The sequence below is a fragment of the Xenopus laevis genome, chromosome 4L, assembly GCF_017654675.1.
Source record: "Xenopus laevis strain J_2021 chromosome 4L, Xenopus_laevis_v10.1, whole genome shotgun sequence".
Lineage (NCBI taxonomy): Eukaryota > Metazoa > Chordata > Amphibia > Anura > Pipidae > Xenopus > Xenopus laevis.
Window position 1 is genome coordinate 24,792,408 of NC_054377.1, and position 16,908 is coordinate 24,809,315.

At 40.0% G+C, this 16,908-nt stretch overlaps 3 non-coding genes across 3 annotated transcripts; all 3 read left to right on the plus strand.

Moving 5' to 3' along the window:
* The first annotated feature begins 4,571 nt into the window (after window positions 1–4,571).
* Window positions 4,572–4,644, plus strand: trnai-uau. Its single transcript has one exon. It is a non-coding gene; the product is annotated as a tRNA-Ile (tRNA).
* A 1,647-nt stretch (window positions 4,645–6,291) lies between these two features.
* Window positions 6,292–6,364, plus strand: trnat-ugu. Its single transcript has one exon. It is a non-coding gene; the product is annotated as a tRNA-Thr (tRNA).
* Window positions 6,365–7,142: 778 nt separating this feature from the next.
* trnat-ugu lies at window positions 7,143–7,215 on the plus strand. Its single transcript has one exon. It is a non-coding gene; the product is annotated as a tRNA-Thr (tRNA).
* The last annotated feature ends 9,693 nt before the right edge of the window (window positions 7,216–16,908 follow it).

Here is a 16,908-nt window from a genome sequence, read left to right on the forward strand (position 1 = left end):
TAATGATAAATATTAAGAAAAACTTTTGTTTTCCTGCGATAGTCTCCATAACTCAGTGGTTAGAGCACTGGTCTTGTAAACCAGGAGTTTTGAGTTAAATCTTTACTGGGGCTTAAAGATTTTCTTCCTTTGACAAGGTCACCAAATGAGTGGATCTTTCCATGATATGCCCATTGAAGTTGGCCAATGATCAGATCATAATTGCTGTCAATGTAGGCTGTTAGGGAGACTACATGAAGGTGCAGTGCTTGCATGGATGAGAGGATAAAGCTGCCTGATATCTGCCCAATTTTTGGAAAGATATCCATTGTGCAGGCTTATCAGGGGGACCCACATATGGGCCAATAAGTTGGCAACAGGCAGTGGCTTTTATCAGCGTTGTATGGCCAACATTGGGTACTTTGGATTATTATAGCTAAAGTAAACTTGCACCTAGAGTATAATTTATTGATTTGGCTCAATGAGCCTTATTTACTAAATGATCTAAAACAAAAAAAGATGAGCTTGCCTTTATGTTATTCAAATATGTATATCTACTATATATTTTTTTCCTCTCACCCTCAGAGTGTCACCAATCTAGGGCTCACAACATTAGAATGAGTAGAACATTTGTTGCTCAGCTACAAGAAGCTCTTTTAATTTCCCTTTGCAAATAACCTTGATACACTTCTACTGCAGACACAGGGGCTCATTTACAAAACAACGAGCAAGGTGCAAAGTGTAAATAGCCAGACAGAAACTCTTTTCAATAACAATTACATTTGCACATTCCTTTAAAATCACTGAAAATTTTTAATTTGTTTTGGGTGTTGGTCTCCTTTAATGTATTTTAAAGCATTTTTAGAGTTCTGGGTACCACCTACTCTTAATTAGCAGTTCTCAAAAGAGATATAATTGTGTTAGGAACCAGCCTTTGTCCTTGCATTATACACGTCGAATTAAAGTTACTAGATCACTTTACAATTCAGAGACACAACTAATAAATGTGCAGTGAAGAATTATTTGTATGTTGGGAGAAAACTCTGGTTGTTTAAATTGAACGCCATCAGTGTGTCTATTACTTAGACATGGAATTGTGATAAACTGCAAATGTTTTGTTGTTATTTTTGCTTATCTCCCATTAAATGAAACATGTTTTGATAACAGTAATATGGAATGTTGAAGAGATCTCAGAAGACTTAGTCGTTAGTTACTACAGGTATGGGACCTGTTATCCAGAATGCTCGGGACCTGTGGTTTTCCCAATAAATCTTTTCCGTAAATTAATCTTTCCGTAATTTGGATCTTCATACCTTAAGTCTACTAGAAAATCATTTAAACATTAAATTAACCCAATAGACTGGTTTTGCTTCCAATGAGGATTAATTATATCTTAGTTGGGATCAAGTACAAAGTACTGTTTTATTATTACAGAGAAAAGGGAAATCATTTTTAAAAATGTGGATTTGGATAAAATGGAGTCTATGGGAGACAGCCTTTCCATTATTCTCGGCTTTTTGGATAACGGGTTTCTGGATAACAGATCCAATACCTGTACAGGTATATCACATTCTACTTCTATCTACCATTGTATAGATGATGTTTAAATGAAGCATTTTAGAGAAGTCTAAAAGTCTGAAATTCAGATCCCTGAAAGTCTTCAAAGTTTGTATTTACGATTTTTATGTATTTATATATTCTACACTTCTTTACCGTTGGATTAAAGTAGAAGATTGTTCTGTTCTTCTGTGTGTTTGCTACGACTCCCCAAATATTACTCATTTAATTAAGTTTAGAGAAACAACTGATAAATATATAAATATGAAGTGAATCCTGTTAATTGAACAAGATTTTTCCATAAGATATTGTAATATATGTAAAACAGATTTAATCTTGGCTGGACTTCTCTGCCATATTAAACAGTTTTCATAATACACAAGCAGGGAAAATCTGGAGCAATCCATCAGCTTGGCCATCCGAGTATTTAGTATTTATTTTTCCATTACATAAAAGCAGGATATTGTAGGCTTGTTTTTGTTTCCTCACATTCACCCAACCATATCTAGAGAAGGTAAAGAATTTTTTATATATCAAATCTTGATCTGGCTTTGACAGCATACTGAGATGAAATTTTGAGATCATTGAATATTTAGGTGTTTTTATTTGTTTGTTCTCTTCTATTTACCACTGTGTAATGAGAGGGAGGAGTTTTATCAATTATGGCTCATGGTAATACTTTAAAACAAATTTAGACTTTCATAGAAATATAACACAAAGAACTGTTCTACTGTTGAACCTAATATAGTATACAAGACAGCTTTATAATGTATAATCCTGTATAACGAAGCTTTGTACAAGAGAAACTATTGAACCCAATTAGTTGATGACCTTATACTTGTATTTGTCCCTAATGTGTTTGTGACTTCTGGAAGTTCTCATGGGGCCTTCCTTAAGGGTCAGGGCACACACTCAGATTCAGGGAGATTAGTCGCCCCGGAGACAAAGCTCCTCTTCTTCAGGCGACTAATCTCCCCGAACTTCCTCCCGCCAGCTAGAATGTAAATCGATGGCGGGATGTCACCTTGATTGCTTTGTTTTCCAAAGTCGCTCGAACTTCGGCAGGAGATTTGTCGCCAGGTGACTAATCTCCCCAAATCTGATCATGTGCCTGACCCTTTTATTATAGCCAGCGGCCAACTAGATAAGATCTTTGCTTCGAATGTGCATGTTGGGAGTCTGGCCAGATCCCGATGAGCACATGGGAAGCAAGATCTGTGGTTTAATGTATGAGCTAATTTTTTTTGAGCATATAAAACTGGGGGTCTCCATTTTGTTTGTTGAGATCTCTTCTGTGGGGGAGTGCACATACTGCCCTGGATTGTAAACCGCTTGAGACCGATCTGCTGACTGATCCGGGATCTCCCAGTCGCCTGCCGCAGATGTTAAAGTTAACTCAAACGATGATGTATTATTTATTGATGCAATACCAAGATGAGGTATTGTTATAATGCCAAGTTGAGTTATTATTGATTAGATGCCAAATTATACGATTACTGTTTAATTGCTGATTCATGTACTGCTCGGTGTACTCAGTGTGGCTTGTGAATTATTTCAGAGAGACTCATATAACCTCAAGTAAAACACACTGCATCAAGTAGAACAGTGTGTTTTTGTGCACACTATCTGAGCAGTACATGGAATAGTCGGGTATATTTATAAACAAATATTTCTCAAAATATCTAAAAAATACTGATAGAGATGAAAACCATTGTGTTTTTGTGCACACTATCTGAGCAGTTCATGGAAGAGTCGGGTATATTTATAAACAAATATTTCTCAAAATATCTACAAATACCGATAGAGATAAAGAGATGTACAGAGAACACAATTTGGATGATTTTGAAATTGTACCCAAGTTGAGGAAATGTTCCTTATATTTCCCTATAATATGTAAACCATCTTGATTAAAGTATATAATGTAAGTGTTTTTTCTTAAATAAGCAGTTTTCTCTTCAAGCACGATTATATATGTTTATTCTTGGATTCAAGTAGAGTGCTGTAGTGTTCTTGTGTGTGTTTATGACTTTGGGACAGTGTTTAGATCCGTCTAATTGACCCACAGAACTGAAGTGAAATGAAAAATGTCTGAAACCTTTAAAAACACAGTATGTATGAGTATCTGGAGCAATCCATGTTGTCTCTAGCATTCATTTGGATCAGGTATGCACCTTTTATCTTATCTTTCCTCTTATATTCTTCAGTGTCTTTGCTTTGAGTCTCCTAACAGCAGGCCTGGACTGGCATTCTGTGGGTTCAGGTAAATGCCAGAGGGGCTGCCATAAGATCCCATAGAAAGTCACTATTTAGTTGGCTGGTCTGGAGCTGATTGGGCCTCTCTTTACTTGGAATGCCTGGGCCTATTTAGACTCCCAGTTCAGACCTGCCCAACAGTACTGTGAGGAAGTAAAGAATTATAATAATATATATTAGTATTAAATTAAACAGCATTACTGGATGAGTGGCTTGGGTAGGTAATTGTTATAAACTTTTAATTTTGATTTATCTTTAGCTATCTAGCTACCTGAGTAGCTTTGAGAACTCACAAAAAGACCTTAGTCTAGGGCCACATGACACAAATCTTGGCCTGCTGTTCTCCGCTGCCGCCCTGCTCCTCTTCTGCAGGTAGACGCAGTGGATTTCAGAGCCAAAACATGAGATTTTGCATTTTGTAGTGAACTTCACCGCACCAGCAGAAGAGAAATGGAGCAGTGGGGCAGCATTTCTCCGCAGCTGTTTTGCTACCAGATTGTGCCATGATGAAGCCATCACTCTACCTTGATAAAATCATCCCAAAAATGCACAGATGCTGGCTAACACTGTTTTTGATGAGGCATCATTTTACTTTCTGTAATAGAATTAGAAACAACCTATTTAGTATAAAATGTCATGTCCTTTTTCTCACCAGTAATAAGACCTTCAGACACTAGTCCTTATAAATCCTAAAGAAGCAGCTATTTGAATGCTGATGACTGAAGACTAGTCACATGTCATTTACAGAATTTATTTTTTAATAGATCATTGCAAGACCCCTTGGCTCCATAGATCAGTGGTTAGGGCACTGGTCTTATAAACCAGGGGTCGCGAGATCAATTCTTGCTGGGGCCTGTTGCTTCTTTTCAGGTGTGCTGAAGAAAAGTGATGCGTGGCCACCTCAAAACCTATGGCACCCGTCAGTTTCAGCTGGCATTCACATAACTTTCACACAAAAACTTACAATGCCCCATTTCTCCAGACATCACTATTTATAGATTTCCTCCTGTGTGGCTCGCCCCTGTCATGAGGTCAAAGAGGGGCAGGCATATAATTACCAAGGCTTGGTGAGTTAGGGTCGGGTGCACATAGTAAGCGGGTGGGTTAGGGTCAGATGCACATTCACTGCTGGACAGTCTGGGATAAATAAACTTGTTGAGCTTCCTGGTCCTCCAAAAGCTTCACAAGTGCTTCCAAAATGACTTTCAGTAGAGAAGCTATGCAAACTTCAACCCTGTAAAGAGCTATGTTCAGCAAATGCTAGCTGTAACATACTAGACAGATTTGGATGCAGAGAAGAGACCAAAAGTTGTCTACTGGCTCCTACTACTACCTGCATAATGGTGTTTAGCAATGCCCTTTTGGGACCGATGGAGTTCCATTTTGGGACATTAAACTAATGTCATCAAATCAACAAATATGGCTGGCATGGTAGTAGTCAAGGCCCAGGTTAGAAGTCAGAGGAGGCAGCAAATATAGTATCCATGAAGCAGGACAAGCACCAAGGCAGGCAAAAGATTCAGATTAGAGGTCAGGGCAGGGAACAAGCAGGATTGGTTCAACAACAAGATGTCTAGGTACCTTGAGGATGCATCCAATTGTAGTATCTATTTCACAAGCTTATGTGATATTAAGGTACTCTACATAAAAGCAGACTTATTGTATGTTAATTAAAATAGACTGCTCCTCGAAGGTAAATTAGAAATAAAATGCATCAGCATCAATAGATAAATACCAGTTATACTGTTTTTTGGAACTATTTTTTTATTCAAGAAATAACAAAGATAGTATAAAGTTACTGTGTACTTCTTGCGTATATCTCAGGGCCCATTAGGTGTAGGCACTGCCCAATAAGATGCTATTTTCACAGGTTCCAAATTACTGCAGAGGGTTCAGATTTGCTGGATTGACCAGCATACTCCCTAAGTCTAATGGAATGTGATCTTATTTTAAGAGTGTCAAGAAAGGGTTACATATGTACTTTCCTACACTACAAAAACATACAGACAAGTTCCTTATAAAAATCTTCAAGGTAACTTGGCATGCACCTTGCAGGCCCTTGACCTCACCATCAATGTAACTTAAAACCTAGCATTAGTTGTTTTGGTGCAACAGCCAAATTAGAACAGCAAGGAATTGTACCTATGACCCCAGCAGATGGATCTACAAGCAAGGATCTAAGAGGGGAACTTCAATTTATTTTGTTAGCAGAATGAGGCATAGCCAGGGGTGTAACTTCAGAGGAAGCAGACCCTGCGGTTGCAGGGGGGCCCAGGAGATATAGGGGTCCCATGTCATATTCTTGCAAACCCTAAAGTAGAAGTGATGGGAATCCTGGTGACTGGAACAAGAGTTTACTTTTCCACTGCTGTGTAGATACAGGTAATATAGAACTGTTGGAAATGTTGAACTGAATAATACATCACCTCCAGGCTCCATTTCCCCTGCTGTGTGGATGCATGTAATGCTGTAAATATTGAATAAGATTTACAGCTAACAGCTGGCTCCATAGCTCAGTGGTTAGAGCACTGGTCTTGTAAACCAGGGGTCGCGAGTTCAATTCTCGCTGGGGCCTTAGGTCTCTTATGAGATTTCCAGACTTGAAAGGTAACTGTGCAAGTTTGGGGTGTTATATGCCTGTGTGCTCCACAGAGATGGGTGGACATGTGTCTATAAATACTAAGGCTTGATGGGTTACAGTCAGGTGTGGATACTAAGTGGGCAGCTTAGTGTCCGGTGCAGATTAACTTTTTTTGATCACCCCTGGTGATCAAAAAAGTGATCACCAAAGTGAAGTTGTTGAGCTTGAGTCTGGTCCTCCAAGAGCTTTACAATTGGAAAGATCTATGTTCAGCAAATGCTAGCTGTAACTACAGAAACAGATACAGAGAAGAGACCACAAGTTGTACTAGCTCCTGCTACTCTATGGCTGCATTCTGGCATTCAGCAATGCCCTTTTGGGACCATGGACTGAAGCACCCATGGAGATCCATCTTGGGACACCAAACTGTCAACAAAGCAACAATTATGGTTGGCAAAGTAGTAGGCAAAGCCTGGGTCAGAGGTCAAGAAAGCAGAAAATATAATATCAATGAAACAGGACAAGTATCAGGGCAAGCAGAAGATGATTCAGATCCGTTCACAGTCCAGGAAACTAAAATCTTGGTAAGAATGATGTGATTTTCAGTTTTCTGGGCTACTAATCATAAAACTGATGCCTTTAAACACAAATTCTAATAAACCCTAAAGGAGAATATGGAAATCCTGGTGGCTGGAGAAAGAATTTACTTTTCCACTGCTGTATGGATGCATGTAATGCTGTAAATATTGAATAAGACTTACAACAAACAGCTGGCTCCATAGCTCAGTGGTTAGAGCACTGGTCTTGTAAACCAGGGGTCGCGAGTTCAATTCTCGCTGGGGCCTGAGGTTTCTTTTCAGTTATGGTGTTTTTTTTGGCTGGCCCAAACCTCATAGCACCTTTGGGCGTCAACACAAAACCAGTCAGGTTCAGGCTGAACTCTACAATGTGCCCACCCTGCCTGTAACCTTTCTATGCCTCACTTTTGCCTCCAGACAACGCTATTTATAGATTAATGCCTGCATGACCCACCCCTTTTGTGACATCAGAGGAGGAAGTGCAGGTCTATAATCACTGAGGCTCAGCAGGTTAGGGGATAGTAAGTGGGGCAGATCAGGGTCAGGAGCAGATCGATTTTTCTCGCTGGGGCCTGAGCTTATTTTTCAGGTAATGCCTTTATTACTCATTCACAATACACAACAAAAACTCTGCCAAGAAAAACAGGTTCCTCAGCTGGAAGCTTATATGTTACCCATTGTGCATACGTGACATTGTTTAAAAACAACTGTGGGAATAGTAAGCATATCCCTCTGTCTAAACCAGTGATCCCTAACCAGTGGCTTGTGAGCATCATGTTGTTCACCAACCCCTTGGATGTTGCTCCCAGTGGTCTCAAAGCAGGTTCCTTTTTTTTTTAAATTCTGCTTTAGAGGCAAGTTTTGGTTGCAAAAAATCAGCTGTATTGCCAAAAAGAGCCTCCTGTAGCCTGCCAGTCCACATAAGGGGGAATTAATGGCTAATCACAGCATTTATTTTGCACCACCCAGAAGCTTTTTGCTTGGTTGTGTTGCTCCCAGGCCCGGATTTGTGGCGAGGCCACATAGGCCCGGGCCTAGGGCGGCGAAATTTTTGGGGCGGCACGCCGCCCAGCCGTATCTTTGAAGCACTAGGGACTTAACGCTCCCCAGCGCTTCTGCCTCAGCGAGCACCACAGCCGGCGCTAGGACCCTGTGGACACAGGACGGCGCGACCGGAAGCAGCAAGGGTATGGATTGTGCGGCCTTGGGGCGCCGCTTCGTTAAATCCGCCCCTGGTTGCTCCCCAACAGGTTTTTACGTTTTTACATTTTTAAATGTGACTCATGGGTAAAAAAGGTTGGGGACTCCCGGTCCAAACATAATGATGAGGCAATGTAGTAACAGACACGCATATTGCTCAGGATCAAGTAAGACTAATCATGAAATATTTGTTTTCCTACAGGTGATAAATGCTACCTGCTGGTTAATTTGGGTTATTACATCTTGAGCAAACACATTTTTCTATTGCGTTTGCCATATTTACATATTCTCAGCACTTCCTTGAAAAACTGGTCAATGAATGAATGCTTTCCACATATTGTACCTAAGAGGGCTGAAAAATCATAAACTTGAATCCCACATTCTATGCTAGACTGTAGTAATTTCACAACTGGAGAAATGGAATTCTCCAAGGGATTCAAATATCTTTCTTTAGCCTAGCTAATGAAGTTGTACTTCTGGCTTTGACCAAGGTCTTAATAACTAACTCTAAACACCAATGTTATCTTAATTTTAGTTTCTACAACCTCCAGGCAACTAAGTTAAGAGTTTGAGAACTTGAATTAATGTATGGGCCCTAGTTCAGCAGATCCTCCACTATTGGCCAGTTGAGAGGTTTGCAGACTGAGAGAAATTTTAGGAGAGGGTACCAGGATCAGTTTGGAATACATTCTATCACCCCCATATGGGAGACTATAATCCTCCTTAAAGTGGAACTCCAGCTTCCAAACCAAAATTTGATAAAAAGGCCCGCTAATCTACCCATCACAGTTACCGGTTTCTTCAAATAGTATGAATAAATGGCATTTTCTATGCTGAAATCCAGTCGTTTAGCAGTTCTGTATCTGCATCATTTGAAATCCTGGCAGGGAAGGAAGGACTAAACACAGATGTTACAAATTGTAACAACTTCTCCGCAGCTTACAGACAGCATGAACGAACTACATAACCCACAATGCATTGCACTAGGATTTTCCGTTCCTTATGAAATCACGTGTGCAGGGAATTGTGGGGTTTGGAGGATGCAGGCTAAGGACAGATGTCTGTTGATACAAAGTAACAGTAGTCAAGCAGCTCATCAAAGTAGTCAGACAGATCAGCAGGAGTGCAGGGGACTATGCTTAGGTTACAGTTTTAAGCCATTAAAAAATAAACGTCTGCATTTTTTAAAAAGTTGCTTGAAATTATATTTACTTTTCAAAAAGCTTGAGTTATGTTTGTTCACCTTTAACACCCTGAAGTTTGAGGGAATAGCCCACAGGCTGTTCCGGTCATGGGAAAAGGCAATTTGTTACAGAAGTCATCAGATCTAATTCGTTCATTTTCTGCAAAAAGATTTAATTCTTTAGCTCCATTTCTCTCTTGTCCAGAATATCTCTGTTCACAGCATGTGCCTGTTCAGTCCAGAGACATGAACTGCTGTTAAAGGGCATGTAAAGGCAAAAAAATAAAATCCCATTTTTACTTTCTTTAATGAAAAAGAAACATATCTGCAATTTACTTTAATTAAAAAATGTGTTTTTATAAGAAACCAGATTATATGCAATGAAATTCTTCCTTCATTTACTGCTGTGGATAGGAATTGTCAGATGGTCCCTAACTGCTGAGCAGGGAAACAATCATACTTATGAACAGCAGGGGGAGCCCCCGCCTTACTTCCCAGCCATGCAGAACTCAAGCAGCTTTGTTTATGACAACCCCTAAGCAGCCCAGAGCATGTGCACAGTCTTAGTCTTGCAAAGATGTTTAACGAAGTTACAAGATGGTGACCCCCCTTTAGCCAACTTTGAAAGCATAAATTATATGTTTGATTAGGCTTGTGGTGCAGTAAGTTCATGTTTATATTTAGTATACAAAATACAGCATTTCTAGCCTTATTCTATTTTAGACTTTACAAGCCCTTTAAGTCTAGGTTATGGTCTTGCCCAAACCGTAATTGGCTTTGTTTCTTTTGGTAATGTGACGCTGGCTGTTCCCCTCTGTTTCCTGATGTACAACACTGTAGATAAGTTGACTGATCTTATGTTGAGAGCTGTGCCAAAAAGTTTTAGCCTGAGAGCATTCTGGGCTTCTCATACTGCTCTCAGTTTCAATACATTCTAAGGAATATGAGAACACAGACTCTCCAAACACCCTGGACTGTTATCTCTCCCATGTGCGCTCCTCGGTCCTGGCTTAAAGCATCTGCAAAGGCGGAGGGTGATTTTTTTGTTTGGGAAGGCTAAGTCTAATGTTACATCAACATAAGTAAATCTAAAAACAACTGGCAGTGAAACATCCAAGCAGTGAAACGTCTTCAATATTTAATCAGCAAGTCCAGTTGTTTTTAGATTTACTTATACTAGATATACTATGACCTGGATGAATGAAAATCTTCATAGTCATGTTACATCAACAGTTTCTTCCCCGGTTGTTTTCCACTGGCATTTATAAGCATTGGCAAAAGTTGTAATTCACCTGTCTGAGCACACAGGGAGGATTTTTGTCTAAAATTGCACTCAATCTGAAATCTGTCCCATACATGGGCTGACTTACTGATGGGCCCACAGACTGCCTGGTTAAGTACAAAGTCATTTTTCACTTGACTTGGACAAAGCCCAAACAATTTTTTTAAATAATATTCATAGCACTGTTTTCTTATCAAAATTATAGAAAAAGTTCATTGTGCTGCTTGTAGAAGTTATACAGGGTTGCAGCAAGATGTCTAAATACTGTGCAATTTTCTCATTAAGTGAACCTGTAGACGATATGATTGGTCGCCCTGGTGGTGTTTCTGGATGCTTTTGAATTCTAGGCAAAGTATAGATCACAGGCAACACAAAGTATTTAGGTATCAGATAGTCTCCCAATTCCTTGGAAAGCCAACCTTGGGACACTCTTATAGCAATCAGAACTTTAAGCTCCCCTTTAAAGGGCATGTAAAGGCAAAAAAATTAAATCCCATTTTTACTTTCTTTAATGAAAAAGAAACCTATCTCCAATTTACTTTAATTAAAAAATGTGTACAGTTTTTATAAGAAACCTGACTGTATGCAGTGAAATTCTTCCTTCATTTACTGCTGTGGATAGGAATTGTCAGACGGTCCCTAACTGCTGAGCAGGGAAACAATCATACTTTTGAACAGCGGGGGGAGCCCCCGCCTTACTTCCCAGCCTTTCAGAACTCCAACAGCTTTGTTTGTTTCCCTATTTTAATAATTTATGACGATCCCTAAGAAGCCCAGACCACACTGAGCATGTGCACAGTCTTGGTCTTGAAAAGATGTTTAACAAAGTTACAAGATTACAGCCCCCTGTGGCCAACTTTGAAAGCATAAATTATTTGTTTGATTAGGCTTGTGGTGCAGTAAGTTCATGTTTATGTTTAGTATACAAAATACAGCATTTCTAGCCTTATTCTATTTTAGACTTTCCTTGTCCTTTAAACTCATCAGTTGGGTCAAAAGTGAGTTTGCCATAATTGTCAGTATTAGAAAGCTGTGACATAATTTCCATTTTATAATAGGTATAATCCATTATCACTAAAGGACACAAGTATCGTGATAAGGACTTTCAGAGATACAACACTGACACCTTGTGGTTTAAAGATGGAATGACACACATGAGCACAGAAGGAAAATACTTTTTTTGAAACAGCAATCTGTATATGGACACATGACGTCATATGGGCGCCAAAATTCACTGGTGGGGGTGAGTAATTGGACTAATACTAATACTAAATACTAATTGGTGTACATGTAAAATAGTAGAACAGCAGAACGTTGTAGAGTAAAACTTTTCATATGAAATATAGCAAAAGTGGTGTAAAGACGGTACGTTTATAGGCTGATTATCACATTGAGCTTTCAAAACATGTCAGTTCATTTTTTAAAGCAGGACACCTTTATGTGGCTGAATTGGTGCACTCTTACTGTGGCTAGGTGTTTACCTGTCACAAGGGTCTTAGGGCCCAGAGTGATGCAATGACCCTGGTGAAGTCCAACCTAATCAGTGTCAGATTGGGGGCCCATCGGGGCTGCCACCTCAGAGGCCCTCAGTCCTGGAGTCCTTCTCATAGCCCCCCCCCCACACACAGTTTCCCTCCTCCCCAATCTGACCCTGAAACTAATGGAGCATCATGTCACCCATGCCCCTAAGTACAGCATAATGGAAAGAAATGGTGTCTTGGCTGTGACAAAGATATGACAATGGCACACAGATTCCAAGCATTTTACTACCTGTTGCTGAGCTGGAATTGTCTCAGACATGTTGGGAATCTCACTGTGCTGTTGCCCTGTGTTACTGGGATGCTGTCTCCTTCCATCATACTGTGCTTGTGAGGACAGATCACTGCTGTGTTCCCAAATGAAAATTGCCCAACTCATGAGAACAATTGCAGGGTCTAGGCAATTAATATTCTATAAATTCATGTAGGAGTGATTCCCGCAAGTTTGCAGCCGCTGAGCCAGAAATCAAAACGTTATTAATCTTCTACTTCCTAATGACTGTGTATTACAGAGTGTCATGGGGACCAATTTTTGGGCCCTCAATAGTGATACACGGGCTGGCCTGATACAAGTTGGTCGGGAAAGTTCTGGTTGGGCATGGATTAAATATTACCAGCAGCATCACCTTTAAATGTGCACTGCCGCTAGATTATCCATCCTGCTGCTGTTCATTGGTGGGCCTGCTTGGGTTTAGGTTTGAGAGTTGAGAGGGCTGAGTTAGAATGGGTAAGGAATTTCCCAAACTGCACATCACTAGTCTTCACTCACAGGTTAAAACCATGTGCATTATATTGTCATGTACCTGCCCAACATCTCATTCCCAAAGAAGTTGCTATTCACTCTGCTGCTTTAACGGTCTCTACTCTTTCTGGAAGGCTTCCTTCTACATGTAGATGAGATTGCTTCCATTCATTCACAAGGGCATTAGTGAGTTTGGTGCACCGATGATGGGGATCAGCATTTCAATTTGACCCACTGGTGTTCAGTTAAAATAATGTCAGGGTTCTGTGCAGACCAATCAGGTTCTTTTACTCCCATCTCAAAAAACCAGTTCTGTACAGATTACAATGTGTCAGGGGGCATTATAATGCTGAATCAATAAAGAGCCTTCCCCAAACCCCCGAACCAAGGACTCTGGCCCAAACCATGGGAAATCAGCCCAAGCCCATAATTGCTCCTTTTCAGTGCCAGTGTCATAAATACTGAAGACAACAGGGAAGTAATAGCTCCTGACATGTGATATTTTATTATACTTTAATTTAAATGAGAATAAGAACGTACAATGTCAGAAATGGATCTGCAGTAACAGTGACACTACTGCTCCCGCTTCGGCTGTCAGGGGGTGCTGGGAGTTGTGGCTGTACAACAGAAAGGGATAGAGACGAAGAACACTAATCAACGTAATATCAGTAAATGACATGCAATGCACAAAACACAATAAATAGCCGGATGAGCAGAGGGAACCCCAGGATGACCCCGGTAACGTGGCTTTGTAGCATATTATGAGTCAGTAGCTTCATGTACAGCTAAACCACGTGTGACACTCAGCTGCCCCTTCCTGAACTGCTGCCTCAGCCCCCACCAACCAGAACCCTCAGTTCAAAGGGAAATGGCCCACTATTCCCAGCTACCAACTCCCACCAACCCCTCCTAGGGCACCGCCATATTAGCTGTCATTGCGCATGTAGTCTGATACGTCATTGTGCTAGCGCAGGGAGGAGTTCATGTAAAGAAACATGGCTCCTCTCATATCCCACTGAGGCAACGATAAGCTGAAACTGGAGGGTTTGCAGCATGGGTGCAAATAAAGAAAAAACATCCACAACCTTGTCAGGTTGCAGAAAAATAGACATTGCTATAAATAAAATATTTGAGTGGTCTAAATTCTACATTCAGTCTGGATGAAAATGTTATCAAAATATATTTACTAAATCTGCTTAAAGGAAGTAGTGTATGTTTAGTGCCATAATGTGAAATCACTGGGCCCCTGCAGAAATGTTCAGTTGTTATTTGCAGCGCCTTCATGTTTGGTGGGTGACCAAGATAAAGGAGACTATGTAGCTGAGGAGGGGGACTACCATACAGCAGACCTCATGGCCTGAGACCCACTGCGACATAATTTCTGCGTGTATCGCAGGGACATTTATTTAACGACACCTTATTTATGTCCACACAAGTTGCACACACACACAGGCTCATTGGAGTAAAGGGGTTAGGCCGTTGACCTATGTAAATTAAACTTTTCAACCATTTTTTAAATTCATATTGTTGTGCCTGCTTTATCTGGCTTGTTATCTGCTTTTGTTCTAGCTGACGAGGGTCAAGAGTGTCACACTCATCTCTTACTATAGGCTATACGTTTGCAATCTGGTGACACCTTTAGTATGTGTGTATATATATATATTTACATATAGTCCAAAAGCAGGAGCACTCACGCAAAAATATATAGTTTTCCTGGGTGCTGGTTTTAAATAGAGTAATAGATTCGCAAAGTGCAGCACTCAACAGGACTAGTGCAAATAAAAATATGTTTTTTGTTTCATTTACAAACGCATTGTACTGGTATTCTAGGATATATTGCACTAGTCTCCACTCCTGGTGAGCCCTACTGCCACCTGCTCACTCCGTTTCCTTGTTGTGTTCTGTATATTTTATGAGCATAATTCCATCATTATCACACTTCATATTCATAGTAATAAAAAAAGAACACACATGGGTGCCATGGTGCTTTCTTATTTTTATGCTAGCGTTAGAACAGCAAATTCTGAGTACTATTGTCCATTTCTACCACTGACAGGCCTGTCACATGTCACCTAATTTCATGTGTCCTCTGTTGTTCCGGGGTCTGCTGCCCCCCCTTAGCCAGGCCTGTACTGACAACCTATGGATTATGGCAAATGGCAGAGGGGCTAATGTAAGATGTCATAGACAGTCACTAGTTATTGGGCTGGTGGGGGGCTGTTTGGGCCGCTTTGTGCTTGAAATGTCAGGACCTATTTTGAATCTCAGTCAGAAGTCGCCTTATCCCCTCCGCTCTTACCTAACTAGATATTGAAAAGGGGCCAAGAACCCACAGACACACCAGGATCTCTCTGGAGACTAGTACAAGCCTGACACTATAAAGGTGTCCATTTGCTGAACTTCCAAAAAAAAGTCTAGAACTCATCGCCAATTAACTGTGCGAATGTTCTTCCTCCCAAAATTAAGAGTGATGCAATAAGTGCCATTATTTACACAAACGTAGCAGTTCATTTTCGAGTTATTTCTTGACCTTTTTTTTGTTGCTCATGTAGGCCAACTGAATAACCTGCTATAAATCTTACAGATTTTTTCTTGGGCAGCCACAGAAAATTTTCCAGTGGGGAGAAAAATTATCAATCAAAAAAACAACCTGTTTTCTCTTGATTACCACTGTGGAATGTATAGTCAGAAGTAGGCCCAGACCGGCAAATGCCCAGGGAGTGCTCTAAGATGCCATAGTCACTGTTTATTGAGCTAATGGGGGTCTGTTTGGACCTCTATGTACTTGGAATGTCAGGGCTTATATTAACTCCCAGTTCAGACCTGATCAGAAGAAAAAGGGCCTGAAGGGAGGTAGGAGGGATCACAGCTGTCTAGTACGGCAGCTAGTTAGCAAGGCTTAGCTTGAATTGCCCCCCCCCATGTAAGGTTACTACATTTTTAAAGTTAAATCTAGACACACCCTAAGTTGCATTGTGCAATGGATGTTGGTGTGCTAAATTTTGAGTTGACCATGAACCTTTCTTACTTTGTAGTCTTTAAAAACTTATTTTGTTTTATTTGAAAAACACAATAAATGAAGAGAAAAAAACGATTTTTTTTTACATAATGCCTAAGAAGCTGCAATAAATGAAATTTTAGTACATAGTAATAAAATGAACCAATAGTTCTAAGGTAGGGGTCATGGTAACCATTTACATATACACAGTATGTCCTATTGGAGCTATTTATTGTTAAGGTTTACATACAAAACACGCAGCAGTATAAATAAAGTGACCGCTATCATTTTAGTAATGCTTTTAATCTATCCACTGCTCTTACTGGCAAGTCTGTAGTTAATGGAGTTCTCATTGCTTATTTTTCAGTGATCTTACTGGCATGTATGGGGTTATTGGAGTGCTTATGGGCCATAAGGACAATTGGGGCTAAGTCTAAGGGGCAGATTTAAACATTTCTATTCAATCCTATGAGATTTTTAGAATAGTATTTATCACTGGGTGAAAGTTCACTGTTTGATAAATACACTTTTAAAAATCCCTTTTTGGATAGAAATGGATAGAAAGTGGGTGAGTTTTTCTGTGCTGAGCTCTAATCTGACATTCTGATAAATCTGCACTTGTCATTTGTACATTAGCGTAAAACTGCAGGGAGCTGTAAAGTTTGTTGGAGAAGATCTTGATACATAAGGAGGGAAGTCAGAAAGGTTGTTTTCCAAGAGACTTGGGATTTTTCTAACACATAAATATGATTTTTGCCATAAATTAGAACTTGTAGATTATAAAGGATTGTAAACTATAAAAGGCTATTAGAAGTCACGTTGGAGTTCCATGACCTTTATAAAACCACTTGTCCTATGGCTTCAATAGCCTTATAAATTACAGAATTGGTACATTACACTGTATATTAGTTACAAGGCAGTGAGCAATTACCATTTTATAGTTTATAAGGATATTAGAGGTTCGTGCCCTATGAGCCTCTGCGACTTGTAATATCTTTACAATGGGGGATGTGTAAA